At 33.8% G+C, this 22,220-nt stretch overlaps 1 pseudogene; it reads right to left on the reverse strand.

The window, feature by feature from the left end:
• LOC149552930 (FACT complex subunit SPT16-like) overlaps positions 1-22,220 on the reverse strand; it is a 191,210-nt pseudogene that overhangs the window by 167,870 nt on the left and 1,120 nt on the right.

The following is a 22,220-nucleotide window of genomic DNA, read 5'->3' on the forward strand; positions in this document are numbered from 1 at the left end:
TAGCTACTATAGGATATTTGCCAAGGGATTTTCTCAGCTTGCTGCCCCCTTGACTAATTTGACAAAGAAAGGAGCTTTTGTTTGGATAGAAGAGGCACAAAAAACATTTGATAAGCTTAAGAAGGTAATGAGTTCATGCCCTGTGCTTGCAATTCCAGATTTCTCTTTACCTTTTGTTGTTGAATGTGATGCTTTTGGAGAAGGTATAGGGGCTGTCCTAACTCAAAGGGGACATCCAATAGCATTTGAGAGTCAAAAATTAAATCAATCAGAGAAAGGGTACTCCATCTATGATAAGGAAATGTTGGCAATCATGCAAGCACTTCATAAGTTTAGACAATATTTGGTATGTGGGAGATTCATTGTAAAGACAGACCATAATAGCCTCAGGTTCTTCTTGAACCAAAGGGATTTGAATGATCGTCAACAAAAATGGGTAAGAAAATTGCAAGCTTATGATTTTGATATTGAATACATGAAAGGAAAGAATAATGTGGTTGCTGATGCTTTCTCAAGAAAGCCCACTTTGTGTTCCTTATCATCTATCTCTGTTGATTGGAAAGTCTCCATAATTTTAGAGTATGCTAAAGATTCATTTGCCACCAAGATTTTGGATAAGTTAGTGGATGATAATAGGTACAAGGTTTTTGATGAATTGATTTATTACAAGAATAGGATCTTCTTAGTGCCAGGGTCAAAAACTAAGGAGAGGATATTGAGGGCCTTTCATGACACACTTTTGGCTGGTCACCAGGGATACTTCAAGACATACAGGCAAATTCGAGAGTGATTTTCATGGAAGGGTATGAAGGAGGATGTCCTTAAACACATTAAGGAATGTATGGTATGCCAACAAAGCAAGAGTGAGCAAAATTTTCCTGCAGGGTTGTTGCAGCCACTTCCTATTCCCGAACAAAAATGGGAAAGTATTTCCATGGATTTCATCACTGGGTTGCCCAAGGTTCAAGGTAAGGATTGCATATATGTGGTGGTAGATAGACTAACTAAGTATGCACATTTCTTTCCTATCACATCTGATTTCAAGGCATCACAAGTGGCCGAATTGTTCTTCAAGGAAATTTTTAGATTACATGGTTTGCCTAGAAACATTGTTAGTGACCGAGATAGTAGATTCCTCAGCTCTTTTTGGAAGGAGCTCTTTCATTTGACAGGAACTGAACTCACTCCCAGTACTAGCTATCACCCTCAAACAGATGGACAAACAGAGATAGTTAATAAATGGATAGAAGGATATTTGAGGAACTATGTTTCAAATCAACAACATGCTTGGGTGAAATGGTTACACCTAGGGGAGTATTGTTACAATAAATCTCATCACATGTCTATTGGTATGCCTCCTTTTCATGCTCTTTATGGTTATGATGCCCTTTCCTTTGTTGATCTAATACTTTTTGATAGCAGAGTACCCGCAGCAAGTGATTTCATCAAGCAAAGCCAAGACATAATAAGGTCCCTCAAGGATAATCTACAACATGCACAAAACCAAAAAAAGATATATGCTAATAGGAAAAGGATTGAAAGATCTTTTGAGGTGGGAGATTTGGTATTTGTTAGGTTGCAGCCATATAAGCAAAGCACCTTGAAGAGAAGTGGAGCAGAGAAACTCAAGCCAAGGTTCTATGGGCCTTATAAAATCATCAAGAAGGTAGGAGAGGTAGCTTATGAATTGGAGCTCCCACCAAACAGCAAAATACATAATATTTTTCATGTATCTTGCTTAAAAAAGGTTCTAGGCCAGAAAACCATAGTATCTACAAAATTACCACCTCTTGATGATGAAGGGAAATTAGTTTTGATACCAGAAGAGATTTTGGATACAAGAGAGAAAAGGTTGAGAAATAGGAGCATCATAGAGCATTTGGTCAAATGGAAAGGATTACCACTAGAGGATGCAACTTGGGAAGGAGCATATATTCTTGAGAATTCCAACCTTCATTGCTTGAGGACAAGCAATATTTGGGAGGGGAGGACTTGTCATGTCCCCTATTCAAATAATTTTAATAAAAAACTTTGTTAAGGCAGGCAAGCTCCAAAAAGGTGAAATTTTGGAAAAAGGGGCTAATATTTGGAAATCAATGGACTAATAAATAAAAATTATTATTAAATTATATTTTATTAACCCTTCTTGGACGTGAGTTAGGGTTATGCCCTCTTTAAAAGGGGTTTGGAGGCATTTTGGGCTCATTCTACATCTCGATTCTTGCTAATTTTCTTGTTGTTCTTCAGAGGCTGCCAAACCTATGGAGAAGGAGACCCAAGAATGGGAGTTTTCAGGTTTGCAGGAAGGCTAAGGACAGGAGTTTGAAGCCATTCTATGTGCATGCTCATACAAAGTTTTCCTTTGTGCTGAATAGTGCCGATTTGGGTGTTTTCAGGGTTGTTTTTGGTTTGAGTTTCGGTTTTCAGTTGAGTGTTTCATATCAGTTTGGTTTTCTACTGTATTTCAGACTTTATGATGTCAAAATAGAGCTGAATATATGTATTGGGTCATGATTAAACTTCTGAGATAGTTTATGAGTGTTTTGTGGTGTTTCTGGGCATTTTTGTGTTAATTTCGGGAGCCCGATTGAGCATAGTTTTGCCCTACATTTGTGAGCTGTTGTGTAAAGGCTATACAAATCTGAAAATGTCATTTTTTAGGCTTTTATGCTGCTGAAATTTCTGTAAAAATGTCCATTTTCAAATTTATTAATAATTTGTGAAGTTGTGAAGTTTTTGGCACTAATTTGGACATACCCGATTTGGGTTTTATTGGGAAATTGGCAGATCTTTGTAATATTGGTTGTTTGATTTTAAAGTTCTGATTTGAGGCTGGAAATATCATAAAAAATCAGTAAAGGGACATTACACTTGACTTCTTTATGTTAATACAATTGCAAGATATATTGTCAGTTAGTGTCAAAATGCTTAATAATATAGAAAGATGGAAGTAACTGAGTCACTAGTATACAGTGTTAACTATGCTCACAAAGGAACTATTGAAACAATGTTAAATGTGCAAGAAGTAAGAAGTGTCAACCAAGTTGACAATTTACACTGAGTTGATAGTTTACACCAAGTTGTAGTGTCAACTAAGTTGAAAATGTCTATTGAGCTCTAGTGTGAACCGAGTCAGCAAACCAATTTTGTTCCAAGGTGATAATCAAGTTGGAAGAATAGTGTGAACCAAGTTAAAAGTGTCTATCGAGTGATCAGCATGAGCTAACCATCCAATATCACCTAAGCGCTAGATTTAGCCTAGGTGATAGTGTTTCTTGAATATCTTCAGCATTTCCAAGTAAGCCATTGAACCTGAGCTACACCACTGAGATGACTCGATAATTACTTTTGGAATTAGTTATGTTGTAGCTAACCTTTGATGGAATTATTTGGATGGATCTAAGTCTAAAGTATTTTTTTTATCCAAAAAAATGAAGAATGTGAGAAGAAAGTAATTGTAATTAAAGAACAGTAGTGAATATGGAAGAGAAGATTGTTTAAAGGCTACAAGCATTCCAAGGAAAAGAAGAGACTCATCTATCACAAACAAGTTATTATTTTACTTCAAAGGATCTTCATCAGCAATCATAGTTGCACATCAAAGATCAATCCACTGACTCATCCTAATAGGTCCATCAATTCAAAATCCTTTAACTATGTGGACCTAATAGTCCTTTGCAGAAACTCCTAATAGAGTACATACTTAACTATATTGTATAAATCCTTTCAAAAGGTGGACCTAATGGCTAATAGTCCTTATTGCTCTTCACCAAGTAAGATCATCTGAAGTGATCATTTGTGAGCCTTAATAGGTAAAATTTAATATTGCAGTAGTGAAGCATTGTAGGTTTCATTTCCACCACATTTTACCTTCTACTTGGAGGGTTTATGGGTTACCAAATATTGTGTTATTGTGTTGTTACTTTACTACTTTATGTTTGATGCATGCAAGTAGATTAGACAACTTAACAAAGTGATTTTGTTAAAAAAAAGTTTAAGTGGTTCCTCATTCACCCCCTCCCCCCCTTAGTCACCTAGTTTACATTACATTTCCAATAATTGGTATAAGAGTAAGGTTCTCATACTAGAAATTTTAGCAACTTGAGAGAAAAGATCAAAGATGATGGAAGTATACAAGCTAGAGAAAGCCACTGAGAATGAAAAGTTAGACATACATTTGGCCATGAAATAAATCAATAAACTAAATGAGCAACTCTCTCAATCTCTGAAAAGAAAAAAAATAATGAGGAGAAAAGATGAATGATAATCTATACATAGAAGAAAGAATTGAATATATTTGCAAAGAGAGAATTTTAGATCAAGCAAATACAACTATACAAGATCTACTTGGAAGGAACCTTATTCTTCAAGAAGAAGGCAGAAAATTGAAAAGAGAACAGGAGATCCAATGAGTCACGATATGTGAATTCATGAAACAAAAGAACCAAGTTGAAAATGAAAAAAATAAGGAAAAAGAATACAAAATACTACTCAAATATAGGATAGAAGAAAATGATAATGAAATCCACCAGCTTGACTACATCAAGCAGATATGAAAAACTAGTCGAACAATGCAAATCAAGAATTCATTAGTTTAAGGATAGAAAATAAAAGTTTCAAGAATGATCTTAGGCCAAAAAGAGAAACCAATGAAATAATGATGAGATCACAAGCAAGCATGGATTTGTTAGCTGAAATATCTTAGAATAGACATAAAGGGAAAGAAAGATTGAGCTGTACTAAAAAAGGAGAGTCATTAAAATAAGGAGCTCAAAAAAATAAAAGGCCTACATGAAATCATTGTGGAAAAATAGATGATACTTCAAAAAAATGTTGGAGAAATATAAAGTTAACATTTAATGGAAAATTTTATATTTGTAACAAACATAGACAAAAGGAAAGTGAATGCACAGAGAAAACCAAGTTTGAAAGAACATTTTTTACATGCAACAAACAAGGCCATAAATCTTTAGAGTGCAAGTTTGAAGGAACATTTTTTACATGCAAAAAGCAAGGTCATAAATCTTTAGAGCGCAAAACAAAGAATTGGAATCCTACTAAATGACTTACTAAAACAATATTTAGCTAGGACTACAACACTTGGTATAGATGTTGTTTATGTGGATAATTTGGACATATAGGAGAAAATCTCATGAAGACTCACCTCAAAAAGAGATATTCTATCAAAAGATGTTATGTATGCAAAGAACTACATGAATAGAGGTAAAATTGAAGATGAAAATAAATTAAAGGTTGATAATATCAGGACTCAAATGAAGTAGCAATGGGCAAAGAAATCGTAAAAGAGTTTGAATGAAATTAGTGAGGCTATTGACACCCAAGACAATGGATTGGGTGATTCAATTATCTCTACTTAAATAGGCAAGGACATCACTATAGCTATGATCAAACTCATATTCCACATCAGCTCTAGCCATCCAAGCAAGATAGTCCAAATTAGCATATCAGATGCACTTGGATAGAAGTAAAGACTCAAACAAGTCTGAGTTGTTAGTTCTAACTGAGTCACTCCTTTTTCCTAATTGAGTTGTTAGACCAAACTAAGTCACTCCTTAGACCTAACCGAGCATGGGTAGACTCGTCTGAGTCACTGACTAAATTAAGCATGGTTAGTTAGTGATAGCTGAGCATTCAAGGGTTGAAGACCAAACCAAGATTCTTCCACCTACCCAAGTATGGATCATTTAATGATGACCTAAAATTGAAAATTTAATAAAAAGGAGAAATTGTAATTTCATTTTCATATCAAATTAAAAAATTTCTAAAGAGTGTAGAATTCCTCGAACCCCCAAAGTGATTAGGCATAATTATTTTGAAGGAAATTCTCAAGCAAAGACATTAGTGTCAAATCCTTCATCAACCAAGCAATTGTAGAAGGATTCAATTGCCAAAGGAAAAGCTATCATTCCTTCTTCATCAGCCAATAGCAAGGGCAAAGGGAACATAGTTGATGGCATTGATCTTGATGAGGAGATTGTAATCCTAAATTAGGACCAATTGTAGAAACTTAAAATTGTCCTAAACACTATGAATTTATTAATATTTTCCTTAACATTATAATTGATTATTTATTAATTAATTATATTTATCATGTTCTTCTACTCATTTAATTAAATTTATTTAATTAAATAGGTTCACTTCCCTAATGTATTTGAATTTAATTTAAATGCATCCCCTCTAATGTGTTAAATTTATTTAATGCATAGTGCTCCATAAATCCGCTTTTAAATAAATTCTAAATTATTTAATTCCCTCCACTTTATTAAATTCTCTAATCCTATGATTAAGTTGAATCCTATTTAATTTATTCTTAATCTCACGTAAAACCTAGTCTACCACCCATCAGTCTCATCCTTCTAAGTCTACCCACTAGTTAATCCCACTTAATTATCCTAAATCCCTTCCTAAGCACCTTTTAGTCCCTAAGTATTTGTACACACGTGTGTGAGAAACTCAAAATCCAAGAAAGCCTCCCTTTTATTATTTTATTCAAAAGCCTCTTACACTCTTACTCACTTGTCCCCCTTTCCTTTCTCCAAGGTTTCTCACACATGTGTGAGCAAACCTTGAGCCATCTCTATCACCAAGAAGGCTTATGTTGACCTTTTCATGGCTTGTCTCCTTAGCCCATGTGTCTCTCTTGTGACACATATGTGGATGCCACATAGGTGCCACCTGCCCAAGGCCTCTCTCAAGCCTATAAATAGATCTCCTATCTCAAGCATTTCTCATCTCCCTCATTTTCTTTGTAATCATACTAGTATAGTTCTAGAGATCCTAAGTGATTTCATGCATTGTTACTAACTCTTTGGTAGTTATTAGATTTCATTTGTTGCATTAATAATCTAATTTACTTTCTTGCATTCATCTCCATTTCCTAGATTTTTTTTAAGAATGGCTTCTTCCATATCCTCCTCTTGAAGCATTACTCACTCACCTAGCTTGGGTTCATATCTCATTCTCATACATTCATCATTCAAGGGATTCATTCAATCATTGTGTTTGGAAGAGAACATACACATCCCTCCAACTAGAGTACACCAACAAGGTTCACACAGGTTTCCTTGTTGAGTTGCTCCGAGGTTGCCTGGGACTCATATCTTTTGGTTGTTCAGCTTAGTAAAATTTAAGTAGTTTTAGTTGTGTATTGTTTGAATCTTGATATATGAACATGTACAACTAATGTTTTCCTTGTTTAAGAATTCTCCCAATAGGTAGGTATTTCACGTATACATTTTGGCACACTTGGTGGGACCTATGTCCCTTTACCATACTCAAATTCAGTCAAAAATTTGACATTTTCTATAGAAAATAGTGCAGTGTCACCTACATTAGGACATAGTCTCATTTGAAAAGATAGATCATTGTCTTCACATTTTGGCATTTGCGCTAACAACAAACTCAACAACCCACAAAAAATTGCCAAAAGAATTAAATTAAATTAAATTATGTCATCTCTGATGTTTGGATGTCTCTACATACTTAACTTTCATCTCTATAGTTTAATGTTTTTTCGTCTACATTGTGGGTGGCTAAAAATTAGCAGTTTTACTTGATTGTTGTATCCGCATGTAGACTATTGTCTATGATTTCCTCGCCACCCATTGTTTTGGCATCTATGGTTTACCAGTGACTACTAGTTTTTTCATCTACAATTTTTCTAGCAGCTATAAGTTTTGTCATCTACGTGGTTTGGTGTCTCTACTCTACTACTATTGTCTATGATTTACAAAAGTAGGTATCAGGTATAATTTTCTTAGTTCTATTATGTCCTCTTTGTTTAGTCATCTCTAATATTTTTTTTATTTGCACCTAATAAACTGAAAATTGAGTTTTAGTGGTTTCATAGGATATGGACTATTCTATGTTGATTTACATGTATAAAAAATAATAATAAAAGTTAAAATAAGTTTTCCCATAGTTAAGCTTTCATTTTTGGGGATTTTGTTCAAGTTAATCAAGTTTTTTATTGTAGTATTCTAGAAGGGAGCCTTCTAGAAACACCTAAACATGTTTTCTTGCAAATTTTCTTAAATTTTTGTCCTCTTGGGAAATGAACTTGAATGTTTAAACACTTGTCTTTTAATGTATGTTGCACTTAATTGGATAAATCAAACACACTCTTGAATGTCTTGCAACTAAAACAATCCAAAACTCAATCTTGAATGCCTGAAGGGAACTTACAATCTAGCATGGGAATGAATGTACTAAACTCAATCTTGAATACCATTTATTAAAACCTACATTTTTTTTCATTGGAATTGAATGCTAAAATACATCCTTAAGTGCCCTAAAGAGAACACATTTTTCATCGGAATGCATGCTAGTGAACACACTCTCAAGTGCTCAAGGATCAAAGAACCCTTATGATGAAACACTCAAGTTTGATGCTTAAAATAAATACTCACTCAATCTTGAATGCATCAAGAAATTGACTCTTTTCTTATCAAATTTCTTACATGGATGATGTATGATTTACTTATGTTGGAAAACTATCAATTTTTATTATGTTGACAACATTATCAAGTTGGAAAGAATATTGTATGATATAAACACGAGTGTGTTCAACAATAGATTACAAAATCTAAAGCATCAATTGGAAAAGGAAAAATTTCTTTAAACCCAAGACCACTTACGCATTCACTCCTCTCATGCCTTTGGGTGATCTTAAGTGCACAAGAAATAAGTGGCCTTGTTTTACACATTTTTTAGGAGGCATGTTTGGATATTTCATCACCCCTTAGGATGACCTCAACTCTAGTATTCTAGTAGAGTATAAATATTGGGAGATGAATGGAAAGACACCTCTCTTGGAAGTAAAATATTGTCACTCTTGGCTAAGCCTCAAAGAAATATATACATTTGGGAACTGAAGGTGGATATTTTGGTTATTGTCTCCTACTAGTTGTGTGGCATTATTTTCTTTCATCTATAGATTTGGGCCTCGTGTACCTTGCGGATATCAAGGACACCCCTAGCTGAGCTTGTATATCCCAATCAAAACCTTATAGGATTATTGGTGTGTTCAATGTGCTAAGTGTTCAAAAATCTACCCATTTGAATGGGACATGCCATATAAGATTTTCTTTTATATTTTTTTCATTGTATGCTTTGCATTTTATGTTTTAAAAAAATCCAAAAAACATCATAAAAGTTCAAAATCCAAAAACATTTCAAAAACAAAAATAACAAAAAGAAGGTCGTATTTTCCACATCACTTCTTCTATTCATCCATTTCATCAAACTCTTCAAAATTTCAACCATCCTAATCATTACTTCATTTTCTTAATCATTCAATCGAATCCCTAATCTTCATCCTAGTCATGACTCATAATCCACGTCAAGAGCCAATTCCCTCATTCAATGATTCATCCTCATGATTCTTAATCCAATCCATTGTCAAATTCATTCCTTTCTAATCAATTCCTAATTCAATCTATTTACATCTTCATCCAAAATCAATTTTTCTAATTTCATCCATTCAAATCTTCTTCTAATTCAATTTTCATAAAATCTTCTACTTTGGACTTAGCAGCACCATTATAATCCTTGGACTTTAATCCTAGTTATCTTGAATGACCCAAATCTGATCAAGGTTATCTCCAACCTTCATCCAATATCAAATCAAATCCAATCCAATCCAATCAATATCATGTTAAATCCAATTCAAGTCAAATCAAATGCAAAGTCTGAAATTGCTCCTAGTCCCAAGTTCATATTTCATCCATCATCAAAAATTTCATCACCCCTCATCTAAGTTCCATGGATAAAAATTGGCTTGACCAAATTCTTGGTGACCTTCAAAGGCAATATAAAATCACACCTCCAACACAAAGCCCATACCAAATCAATATTCAAAAATTCATATCTAATTTTGATCGATCTCATTTTCACTATTCTTCTACCTTTCACAAGTGAAATCCACCTTCTTGTCCTTCAAACACATATGATTTCATTCATAGCCCACACAATTCCTCAAATAGAAATTTCATTGCCAAAGACATTGAGGAACTCAAGAATTCTATCTTGAATTGATCAGAATTAAGCTGGCATATTATATTAAGTAATGAATTTTGAATTTTGAATTGTTCAATTAGTTTCTAATGAGGATTTAAATGGCATGGCCTTTCAACTTCCATGAAGATATATAGAGAAGATAAAATCAAACTTAATGAGAAGAATGATATGGACAAACACCTTGTCTACTGAGATTACCAATTTCTATCAAATCTTATATATAGAGTTCATGGGCAAACATCTCAACCATAGGATTTCCCAACTCCTATAGAGTTCATGGGCATGCATCTTATTCATAGGATAGCCCAATTTTTATGAGCTCAAACACACAACTCCTCCACGAGTTTGTCCAAATTTGGTTGATTTGCAGGCATACATCTCACTTACAAGATTGTCCACAATTGCAAGAAATTCTATTTAATATCATGAGTAAATTGAACTCTAGATATTATTTATTATGTGTTTACAATACCATTAAGTATTCCTTTGGTATTGTCCTCTGAATTGAGAAAACAATTCAAATCAGTGGTATCAAAGCCAAGTTTTGTCTCTAGTACTATTGTCTAGATAGAATTCAGTATGCCTAATTGGTGGTATTTGAAAGTGGAGAATACTATGGAATATTCAAGTATTTTCCATTTAGTTACTATGTTGATCCTTTATGACTACTTGATCCCTATTTTTTTGTATGTTTCAATTGAGGTTGTCAAGGTTTTGCAAGCGATCTTTATAAATCAAGACATCTAGATCTATAATGAAGAAACAAGTACCCCTACTCAAGCTTAGAATTCAAACTTTAATGAGGAGCTAGGACAAGTGGATACTATTCTTTCAAATAAAATAGGAACCCTTACATTTAATTAGATGGACTTTATCAAGTGTTTGATAGCTGGTATTTCATATGGCATTGTCTCAAGTGAAGTGGAGATAGCTACAACAAAATGGATGGAAATGGATATCAAGGGTCACCTATCTTTTTTGGGTATCCCAAGTCTTAATAGGCAAGAATTAAGTGCATCTAGGAATGATATCTAGAGATGAAACTCAATGGAACTAGAGATTGAACTATAGATTGATGGGCAACAATGGACTCAGATGACTACAAATCCTTCTATCAAAGGATTCAATTTTAAGGATGACCAATTCATGAATGGAAACTGGGCAAAGGAACCTAACAGAGATATGATTTTAATATTTTTCATATATTAGTAATTTTTCATAGGGTTGTTTCAGACCATGATGAAGAGACAAGTATGCTAAGTTATGAAGTAGAATCACTTGATGAAGATGCTTTTGTTGTAGTAGCAAGGGAGTTTGGTTGTGATTTTTGTAGGTGAACACAAACAAGTGTAATAATTAAGGAGTGGGATCCATCTTCTAAACAATAGATCAAGAGGGAGTATAGATTGTTCAATCTTTTGAAGTTCAATATCATGAGGAAGCATATGTTTGTTATTGTGCGGAACAAAGATGATCAAATCTTTCTACTGTGCAAAGGATAATGTCATCTTTGATAGACTTGGGAAGAATGGAAAAAAAATTCAAGCAATAGATATCCCTACTACATGGACTTGAACCACAACCTTTTTACATTCTAAATGTATATATGCCATGATGAGAAAAAATATCAAATTCTCTCGCATATGAATTGTCATTATCATCGGTTTTGTTGACTTAGCAAAGGCATATGAGGTAAATGGCTCAATGGGGCTTGTTTTTAAGTGATTAAAAATTATTATGACATCAAATTCAGCTATCATTACTTCTATTATAGGCACTAAAGGAGTTACTCAACACCATAGAGAGTATGTGTATCAACCAATTTATTTATGTTGACAAGAAAGCTAATATGTTTGTGGGGAATTTCTTACCTCTTTAAATTGCTTATGAGGGTGACATGGTTTATAATCTAGAGATATATTTATTCTAGAGAAAAAATTGGGTAGAATACCAATAGTGGAAGGATAGATAAATTGGTGCTATTAAATATATTCATCTAGTCATTTCTTCATTCGAATGATTGAAAGGTCATGAGAGCTCAAAGGGTATCACCAAATAGGGATTTATCTCAACATATCTCATTTTCATGTTGCATGAAAAAAAACCATTATTGGTTGCATATAATTTAGAAAGTGATAAGGAAATGGGGCCCATTTCCTTATAAGAGGGGAGAATGGTCAGAATTAGGTTGGGATATTATGTTAAATAATGACTTTTCAATTTTGAATTGTTCATTTAGTTTCTAATGAAGATTTAAATGGCATGACCTTTCAACTTCCATGAAGATATATAAAGAGGCTCAAATCAAACTTAATGAGAAGAATGATATGGACAAACACCTTGTTTGCTAAGATTACCAATTTTTATTAGATCTTATATACAAATTTCATGGGCAAACATCTCAACCACGGGATTGACCAACTCCTATAGAGTTCGTGGGCATACATCTCATTCATAGGATAGCCTAACTTTTATGAGCTCGGACACACAACTCCTCCATGAGTTTGTCCAAATTTGTTTGATTTGCAGGCATACAGCTCACTTACAAGATTTTCCACAATTCTATGAAATTCTATTTAATATCATGAGTAAACTTAATTCTAGATATTTTTTATTATGTGTTTAAAATACCATTAAATATTCCTTTGGTATTGTTCTCTAAATTGAGAAAACAATTCAAATCATGAGCCTAGCAAATAAAAAGCAAAAATCTACTTTCCAAGACATATGTCCTCTTCCCCCATGTTTCAAAGACCATAATCCTTATGTCCCACACAACTTGAATCCTTCATGTAATTCCCCATACTTTGACCTTAATGTCCAAAAACATCATCACAATCCCCTACCCATGCCTCAACCTCCACACAATCCTAATTCTCCAAAATCAACATCATCCCCACCTTATAATAGGTTTATTTCACTAGAAACCTTTTCTAAGTATACAAAAAAAAATAAAGTGATCCAATCACCCAAATCCATGCACCCAATTCCATCTCAAGACCTTCCCCCAAAGCATGTCATTATGGATTCCTTTTCTCCTCTAGATCTAAGAAACTCCCCATCCCATGATTCCCTTATCCCTCAAAATCCATTTATCCCTCTTAATTCATTTCATTATCCTCTTCCTAATCAACATCAATAAATTACCTCTACTGCACCCATTAATGATTCCACTCCATCTCAAGAGTTAGCATCCATAGATCCTCCACTTCATGAATATGCTCCTTCCACTCCATCCACTAATACTCCTCCATGTAAGGATCAAATCACTCTATCTCATGGTTCCATTCTCTCCACTCCACTATATGATTCTATTCCATCTCATGATCCAATTATTCCACCACATAATCTTCTTATAAGTCAAGATCAAAGTACCCCTTCATGTGCATTTCATGATCCCAATCCATCTCATGATCCTATTATCCCTCATGATTCCTCTCACAATACTAATCCTCCACAAGACCTTGCCACACCTACCCAATCCACTCGTGAACCACCTATACATGGACTCACATCTTGTATTAAAAATGATAAGTATCCCATTGAGGAAGTGTGATCTCAAGATGTTGGTATACCTTCAACTCTTTCCAAATCTGAAATCCCTCCATCCAAACCCAAATGTTCCCATCATCCATATTCCAAGTCCATTTTGGGACCTTATATCCATCATCTGCTTCCTTCCTCACTTAAATCCATTTTGGGTCCTTATGTTCCAAATCCAAACCCTTCATCCCTTCCATCCATTATGGATCCTTACATACATCTGTCCACCATATCCATGTTTCCATTTCACCCCCTCATATACCTATTAAAGATCAACAAAGGCACACATCCTTGAATTCCTTCCAATGTTCAGCATCCATAAGCTCTCCATCCCATTTTATCCCCATGCACCTGTACCATGGCCAATGGAAGCAAATTGGATGCCAAAGATAAAGTGACTGAATCTAAAAATCTGACAATCAACATGTCCCCTCTAAAAGACATGTTCAAGAAACAAAAAATATGACCTAGAAGAAAGAAAAAATCAGAAGACCACAAAGGCTAAAAATTAAAAAATTCATAAATTATGTGGATTCCAAAGCTACTTAATGAGGAAATGAATTTGAAAGAAAAATTAAAAATAGCATCAAATCTTGCAAACTCAAAGGCTTCCTTCATTCATAATTTTTTCAAACTTCCATTTTCCAAATCCATTTTGGGTCCTTATGTCCCAAAATGCACCATCCTAAATCCATCATCTCCTTCATCCATTTTGGGTTCCTATATCCCAAAATTCAAACTTTCTTTTATGTATCCTCCCATATTTCTTCATGTCCATCACCCTTCAAGGTCTTTGCCAATGACAATCTTTCAACCTCATTCATCCACTCATTCACAATTCTTCCAACCTAGCATCCATCAATCATGTCTTCCTCCCAACCACTCCAGCCCCTTAATCCAAACTTTTTCATAAGTCCTTGACCTCCATTTCCTAACCCATTTCATCCTTCTTTTCACTATCCTACCAATATCTATGAGAAAATAGTAAAAAGTTCCTTGAAAATAACAAAGAAAGAGAAATAAATGTCAAGGGATACCATCCATGTATCTAGATTCTTGAGTCCTCCCTTTGTATCCAATGTCTTCCAATTCCACTTATCCATCCATTCACTTTTCCTCTTCCACTTGCACTCTACACTAGGGGAAAGCTTCATCCATACTGCACTGCCTTATATATCTTCCATATCTCCATCATCATTTTCCATCTTTGATCTTGACTATCATTTTCCTTTCATCCATCCATGCTCACTCAACATATCCCTTGCACATTATCCACACACTTTCCTACATACTCCCACCATTTGTTCACATATTTGATCTTGACATCCTATCAATATCTTGCATCCCATATTCCTTGTCATGTTCATTTCATCCATCCATAATCCTACACACTTCCATCCTTCTTTCATATTTCATTGGTCTTGACTATCTCATGCATTTTCTCCATTTCACATTCCATATTTCATCCATATCCTTCATTTCATTATTCATGTCATATTCACTTCTTCCACATCATATCCTTTGCCCATCCATCTTCCAATTTAATACCTATGCTTGTGAGAAAAAATAGAGGCATAAAAATTAAAAAATTAATTTAAAAAGTAATAATATCCATGTATGCTTTGGAAAAAAATTCATGAACCTCCATTTCCTCCATGCATATCCTTCACACCATCTTTCCACATTCATGCATCCTTTCCCACCATATTTCCCATCCTTGATATGGGGCATTTTTTTCAACTCCTTTAAAACATGATTCTTTTCATCCATCTTCCTATTCCCCATATATTTTGGGTTCCTCACATACTTTCACCATTGCTTCCACCCATTTATCTTTAATCCATTGAGTCTCGTTGCTTCTCATCTATTTACCATGCCTTGATTCTCCCTTTTTAGTGGTCCCAATCTAGTCATTTTCATCAATTAAATCACTTCATCTATCCTCTACTCTAATAAAATTCCCTTCTTCCAATCATTTTATAAAAATCAATTTTCATCCTATCTAACTATTTTTTTCTTCTAATGCAATCTTATCAACATCATTCTTCTAATTAAATAAATGTCTTCCATCATCTGATCACATCTTGTCCAAATCCTTATATTCATCATCTAATGTCATGACATTGAGTTTCAACCCATCAAACTAATCTTATCAAAATAGTTATTGCAAATAAACTTACACAAATTCACACTGAGACTACATGATTTGATAACCTTGCTCCTTTCACACAATTTCCAATGAACAATTATAAACATTTCAATACAATTCAATCAAACAATCACATCTTACCTTATAGGATGCATCCCTCCTATACAAGCTTAATAAATTTACCATCAGAATAAAGTTCATGGCAAGATCTATAGACTGAATGACTACTTGGTCATAATTTTTTTTGTTAATTTATCTTTGTATGTCAGCAAGAGCCTCCCTAAGTGTGCCTTGATCTTCAATATCTTGGTATCATTTGAATGGATTAACCTAATTGCATGGGTCATTTTTCAATATGATCTATTTTAAAGATTCTTTGGCACATCTACATCAGTTTTGAGTTATGGTTATGCATTGTCCATAGGGAACAATAGGTTAGCACATTTTCCACCAAGATCCCTAATAAGACTTTGGGTGTACCTAGACCTATTTAGTGTGTATATGTCATGTATTCCATCAAAGCTAAAAAATCTACATTGTTCTTTAAGAGTCTAGTCCATGCAAAGGAACCTTTCCATCTATGCTATTATAGCATTTGATGCATAACTCCTTTTGTAATATCAAACTAGGGCATGCTCTCCCATATGAACACAATTGAATCTCATGCATTCATGTAGTTAAGTTGTATTTAGATTAATCATTATCCAATTTACCCTGCTTCACTCTGATATTACCAACAAGTTATGGAAGGCCTTCTTTTAAGCCTTTTTCCTTCCCTTTTTCTTCATGTGTCTATTTTTGAGAAAATGGGGAAAAATGTATTCCTTTTTCACCCTATTTCCTCAAGGGGGCACCCTCCTTCCTCATCACCATTATGAGACAACTCCTAGGACTCCTCTCCTTGCTAAGACAAACTATATTTAATTTTCTTTGATGCAATGTCATCCTGACACTACATCAAAGAGAGGAAAAGTGTAGACACTTAAAATTATCCTAAACACTGTTAATTTATTAATATTTCCCTTGACATTATAATTTATTATTTATTAATTAATTATATTTTTCATGTTCCTCTACTTATTTAATTAAAATTATTTAATTAAATAGGTTCACTTCCCTAATTTATTTAAATTTAATTTAAATGCATCCCCTCTAATGTGTTAAATTTATTTAATGCATAGTGCTCCATAAATCCCCTTTTAAATAAATTCCAATTTATTTAATTCCCTCCACTTCATTAAATTCTCTAATCCTATGATTAAATTAAATAATATTTAATGTAATCTCAATCTCACCTAAAACCTAGTCTACCACCCATCACTCTCATCTTTCTAGGTCTACCCACTAGTTAATCTCACTTAATTATCCTAAATCCCTTCCTAAGCACCTTTTAGCCCCTAAGTGTTTTCTCACACATGTGTGAGAAACTCAAAATCTAAGAAAGCCTCCTTTTTATTATTTTATCCAAAATCCTCTTACACTCTTACACACTTTTCCTCCTTTCCTTTCTCCAAGGTTGCTCACACATGTATGAGAAAACCTTGAGCCATCTCTATCACCAAAAAGGCTTATGTTGACCTTTGCATGGCTTGTCTCCTTAGCCCATGTCTCTCCTTGTGGCACCTATGTGGATGCCACATAGATGCCACCTCCCCAAGGCCTCTCTCAAGCTTATAATTAGAGACATTGTCTCAAGCATTTCTCATCTCCCTCATTTGCATTGTTATCATACTAGTATAGTTCAAGAGCTCTTAAGTGATTCCATGCCTTGTTACTAACTCTTTGGTAGTTGTTAGATTTCACTTCTTGCATTAATAATCTAGTTTACTTTCTTGCATTCATCTCCATTTCCTAGAATTTTTTAAGAATGGCTTCTTCCATAGCCTTGTCTTGAAGCATTCCTCACTCACCTCGCTTAGGTTCATATCTCATTCTCATACATTCATCATTGATGGGATTCATTCAATCATTGTGTTTGGGAGAGAAAATTCACATCCCTCCAACTAGAGCACACCAACAAGGTTCACACGAGTGTCCTTTTTGAGCTGCTCTGAGGTTGCATGGGACTCATATCTATTGGTTGTTTAGCTTAATAAAATGCAAGTAGTTTTAGTTGTTTATTATTTGAATCTTGATATATGAGTATATATAACTAATATTTTCCTTGTTTAAGGGTTCTCCTAACAAGTAGTTTTTTCACATATACACCAATCAAAACTATTAGCTAAGGAAATGGAAATTTTGGGAGAGTTATGCAAGAAAAGAGCGAAGCAATGAATGCTAAGAGTTGAAAGAGATAGAAGAAAAGTCTTAGAAGACATAAAAGAATTATTTGTAGATGCTTTATCTATAGAGGTAAATGATAAAGTCTATATTATTGATCAATTAATTGATATTTTGTATAAATTCAATGAGGACATGATTGATGGGTAGGAAAAACTCTTTATGAAAGCTAAAAGGAAGTTTGAGAATAAAGTGTTAGATAATGTAGCATAGAAGATAGCAATAGATCAAGTAGAACTGTCTACTTTAATTTTTACATTAGAAATTTTTGCAAATAATGTTGTATCATTATTTATAAATTTAATTTATTCCACTAACTTTACCAATGAAATAAAAAAGAAACTGACCAAATTTGACATGGAGTTGAAAGATAGTGAAAATCAGTTGGCACTCAATCCTTGCTCCAGTTCCATTCATTTTGCAAAAACTAGATTTTTGATATATCTTTAGGTAGAAATACTAAGGGAAGAGGCCAAAATAAGATAAATATTGATTGATATACATGGTATGATACTTCCCCTCATGGAAATTATGCAGAAGAGAATGGATCATGCAAGCACATTGGTCAAAGACACAAATCTATCAGTTGCAAATCATATGTATGAGTTATCAATAGAGCTTCAAATTGATCCACACATCTTGAAGGTGCTACAAGATAACTTGGACAAGACATTATCTATAATTTTGAAGGTATACAATGATTTTCTTTCTCATTTTGGCATAACATTGTAAATATATTTTTTGGAATTTGTAACAAAAATAAGGGGGAAAGAAGGTGTACAAAGGAGGAAAGCATATAGAGAAAGTATATGTACATACTTATATTCATGAAGGTAAAAATATATATAGTAAGAAAGATATGTAAAAGGTAGATAAAGAAAAATAATTTTGAAAAACCAAAAATAGAGTTTTTAGTTCAAACCAAGTTGCAGAGACTTCAGTCCAAACCGAGCTACTAAAAAGAGCATACTCAAAGGGGGAGCTTGACTGAAGAATTTTTTCAGATCTTGTGTATGATAAGTTTTTTTATCACTAATGCCAAAAGGGGAGATTATTAATCTAATTGCATGATATATTATTAGTTAGTGTCAAAATACTTAGTCATAATGGAAAGACAACAGTAATCGAGTCACTAGTATGTAGTATTAACCAAGCTCACAAAGGAACCATGCAAACAATGTTAAATGTGCAAGAAATAAATAGTTTCAAATGAGTTGACAATTCACACCAATTTGCAGTGTTAACCAAGTTGACAGTGTCTACCAAGCTCCACTATGAACCAGGTCAACAAAATAGTTTTGTTCTAAGGTGATAACCAAGCTAGTAGAATAGTGTGAACTGAGTCAAAAGTATCTATTGAGTGATTAGCATGAACCAAGCATCCAATATCAATCAAGTACCATAGTTAGCCAAGGTGACAATGTTTCCTAAGTATCTTTAGCATCGCCTCAGTAAACTATTTGACTCAACTTACAACACTGAGTAAACTTGGTAATTTCTTTTGGAATGAATTGTGTTGTATTTGATCTTTGATGGAATTATTTGGATGGATATAAGGTAATTTTTTATCCAAAAAAAAAAGAAGAATGTGAGAAGAAAGTAATTGTAATTAAAGAACATTAGCAAATATGGAAGAGCAGATTGTTTAAAGCCTACAAGTATTCTAAGGAAAAGAAGAAACTCATCTATCACAGTCAAGTGATCAGTTTACTTCAATGGATCTTCATCAGCAATCATAGTTTCACATCAAAGTTCAATCCATTGATTCATCATAATAGGTGCATCAGTCCAAAAAAATTTAATTAGGTGGACCTAACAATCCTTTGTAGAAAATCCTAACAGAGTACATTCTTAACTATATTGTATAAATCCTTTCACAAGGTAAACCTAATAGCCCTTTTCTCTTAACCAAGTAAGATCATTAGAAGTGATCATTTGTAAGCCTTAATAGGCCAACTTTATTACTATAGTAGTGAAGCATTGTGGGTGTCATTCCCACCCTAATTTTACCTTCTACTTGGAGGGTTTCTTTGTTACCAAATATTGTGTTATGGTGTTGTTACTTTGCTTCTTTATGTTTCATTCATGCAAGTAGATTAGACAACTTAACAAATTGGTTTAGTTAAAAAGGTTTAAGTTGTTCCTAATTCACCCCCCATCCCTTTCAGTCACCTAGCTTGCATTAGATTTCCAACACTTTAAAGCTCCTAAAAGGGACTCATATTTACTAATTGTATTGAATTGTTTTGCTAACAAGCTCATTGATGACATAAAGAAATAGAAGTCTTATTAGCCCTTTTGGTGAACATTTGTCTATAACATACTGAACTTTATCATCTTTTAGTATAAATGTTTTTGAACTTTTGATGTATAAAGTATGGACATAGGGCATAAAATGATAATAGGAATTATATCTAAAAAGAGGTTCATTTTGTGGTAAAAATCTTTCTTCATGAATGTTTGATATGGGTAGATCTTCTTGCAACTGGAGAAATTGCAAAAACTGTTAGTTGAATAATTAATGTCTTTTCTTTATAAACTAATAAATGAAAATAAATGTTTGTGGGAAGTCTTGTGTGTATTAAATGTTGATCGCAGGGATACAAGCTGAGTAGGAGTTAATCAAAAATAAACTATGAGGGAATAGTGTTAAGGCATTGATGGTATTAAAGAGAAGCGTTGTGATATCGTTGCAGCTAGAAGACTTGGCGACAAAGTCAGAAGGGACCTGTTTTAATGAATAAAAAATTGGGACCTGATAAAGCGGCTGAGCAAGGAAGCAAGCATCAAAGCGATCAGTTCAGCATGCAACATATGGTACCTAGATTCCTAGAAGCTATTTAAAGATAGATAAAAGAGCAGATCTAGCTTTTACTATGATCTATATTTGTGGGGAATTTAAGGGATAATTAATGTCTTTACAAATTGCATGTTTGTAGTCTTAAGTTGTAATTGAATTTCCTTCATGAAGAAGTTGTAGTTTTAGGAATTTTTTTTTCTTCCTTACTTTTAAATAAGACCTCGTCTGTATCTATGAGGTTAAGTAGTGAGTAGACAGATAGAGTCGAGAGACATCTTTTTGTTCTCCCTGAGTTATTGTAAAACTACATATTTGAATAAATATATGCCTTTGTTGAGTTTCTACACTTTTATCTGAGCTTGTCTTCCCTTCATTCTTCCATGGGGGGCCACATAGAAGGTGGAGTTTACTTTAGTAAGTAGGAGTTAGACTCAGTTTTCTAAGTTAAGATTAGAACTGTTGTTCCTGCAGTCACTAGAAACAAAACCAGCCACTGTCCCTGTAGTAGTAGGTGCATAGATGTATGGTTAAATAATTAGAATTTTCTTCCAAGTATTTGATAGTTTTCTTTCTTTTGGATAAACTAGATTTCCTTAATGGTTATTGCATTCAAGGTAGTAGTGACTTTTAGCGAAAACTAGAGCATATACTTTGCAGACATCATCTCAAGTTCACGCTCCCGGATTGACATTTAATAAAAATCAATATAGTACTTTGGTAGTAAGGGGTGTCCAATCCTACAACTAAAAAGGTGTTATATTGATTAGACATATTTTTGGCACCATTGTCGGGGATGGTGTCAGTCTAGTATTCACTATTGAGTCATTTAGTTTCATTTTTAGCATTCTTGCATGCATAGAAGAAAAGACCAACTTGGAAGATTTATTCCCAACTTCAATCAAGAAGATCCTTTTTATCCTAACCCTAAAGAAAGAGAAGAGAGAGAAGAAATAGAAGAAGAACTATTTGAGAATGTATTTGCAGAAGTACTAGAATAAGTACAATCACCGACCACATCTAAAGAATCCTTCCATTTGAATAATCTTTTTGCTGAGCCAGAATATCAAGATAATCCATTAGCTCTAGTCATTTATCAACCACCACTAGGACATCCACAGATGGAAATAGCTTAGCCTACCTTTCCCTTTCCAATTCCTCCCTAGTAGGGTAATCAAAATCTGAAAAATATACCTTCAGCTGCCCTGCCTAAATTCTATGGCCTTATTAATGAAGATCCAAAAACTTTTCTCTTTGAATTCAACATCCTTTGTTGAATTTATGACTACACAACTGATGCCCATAAGCTGAAATTGTTTCCATCAACTCTCAAAGAAGCCACTTTGAGATTTTTCATGAGTCTACATGCCAATGCTATGACAGATTGGCCAACTATGAGTAACCTTTTCC

The sequence above is a fragment of the Cupressus sempervirens genome, chromosome 6 (assembly GCF_028749045.1).
Source record: "Cupressus sempervirens isolate cs-2001-9-10 chromosome 6, ASM2874904v1, whole genome shotgun sequence".
NCBI lineage: Eukaryota > Viridiplantae > Streptophyta > Pinopsida > Cupressales > Cupressaceae > Cupressus > Cupressus sempervirens.